Genomic DNA, 1,600 nt, shown 5'->3' with positions numbered 1-1,600 from the left:
AAAAAAGTCGGTGAACATTGGATATTGATTGCTCGACTCAACAGAAGTTACTATTATGCGGATTCTCTGGCTCGATCAGTAACACATTACAAATTTTTAGGTAAAAAGTACCAAAAAATAATACATCGACCACTTCAGAAGATGCAAAATTTGTGTGGATTCTACGCAATTTTTGCAGCATTTCAACTATTTAAGTTTTTCCAAACCAACTTGAACAATATTCATGATGTACACGTGTTAAATTTTATAAGTAACTATATGTAGTAGTGTTCATTTTGGTATTTAGTAAGCTGAAGTTAATAAAGTCGATAGTATATGTTTTTCGTAACTGTTTCTCGTGAGTTTTCTAAACTTTTTTTATCGAACTTTATTAACCACTCGGCTAAGTGTACCTTGATGTTCATTGAATTTTATACAATTTATTGTAAATGATTGAGTAATTTTGTATTTTGATGCTCATAATTTGTACTGTGTCTGTCATTTTATACTATTTTAATTCATTTTTTTCTTTTATTTAACATCTTTTTTCAAATAATGTACAAAAAATAATGCATATATGCATGTAATTAGCAAGATGGCGCAGTGGGAGCGCGCTGGGCCCATAACCCAGAGGACGGTAGATCAAAACTACCTCTTGCTATCTTGACTTTTTCCAATTAATGAGCGCGCAAAAGACATTTGTTACACAATTGATTCAAACAATTAGGGGAACAATTTTTGCAATTGACCTAAAATTAGTAAACAAAAATTCAACATGTCACATAATTACCCCTCAGATAACAAGGGTAATTGAAAACCCCCACCAATTAATTTCACAATTTAATAACATAAAATTTGTAAACAAAATTCAACCTGTCACATAATTACCCCACACATAATTACAGCAATTAATTACCCACGCCAATTCTATTGTTCTCACGTAATCACTTAATAACTACACAAACATTGATATTTTCCCCTCAAAATTTCAGCCTATCAGGAGCGTCTCCGAACCTACCCCCCACATTTGCACCGACTATACTACTAGAAAATGTACATGCACAAATACATACACAAATTAATTAATTACCCAGCCAATTCTATTGTTCTCACGTAATCACTTAATAACTACACAAACATTGATATTTTCCCCTCAAAATTTCAGCCTATCAGGAGCGTCTCCGAACCTACCCCCCACATTTGCACCGACTATACTACTAGAAAATGTACATGCACAAATACATACACAAAACCTATACCCTATCTTAATACATGGCGGCACCTAATCAATACATGTCCGCGGCTATAACTAATCTCAATACATGTCGGCGGCTATTACTAATCTTAATACATGTCGGCGGCTATTACTAATCTTAATACATGTCGGCGGCTATTACTAATCTTAATACATGTCGGCGGCTATTACTAATCTTAATACATGTCGGCGGCTATTACTAATCTTAATACATGTCGGCGCATAATCTTAATACATGTCGCCGGCTATAACTAATACATGGCGGCTATACCCTATCTTAATACATTAACCCCGCTATACCTAATCTTAATACATGCTAATTCATTCCCTATCTTAATACGTTAGGGAGGGCCCAAATCCAGGAAA

General features: G+C 34.3%; 1 non-coding gene across 1 annotated transcript; it reads left to right on the top strand.

Annotated features, from left to right (window-relative positions):
• The first annotated feature begins 568 nt into the window (after positions 1-568).
• Positions 569-640, top strand: Trnam-cau (transfer RNA methionine (anticodon CAU)). Its single transcript has one exon. It is a non-coding gene; the product is annotated as a tRNA-Met (tRNA).
• The last annotated feature ends 960 nt before the right edge of the window (positions 641-1,600 follow it).

This window comes from Convolutriloba macropyga, chromosome 8 (assembly GCF_964194025.1).
Source record: "Convolutriloba macropyga chromosome 8, txConMacr16.3, whole genome shotgun sequence".
Lineage (NCBI taxonomy): Eukaryota > Metazoa > Xenacoelomorpha > Acoela > Convolutidae > Convolutriloba > Convolutriloba macropyga.
This window is presented reverse-complemented; position numbering and strand designations above follow the sequence as displayed.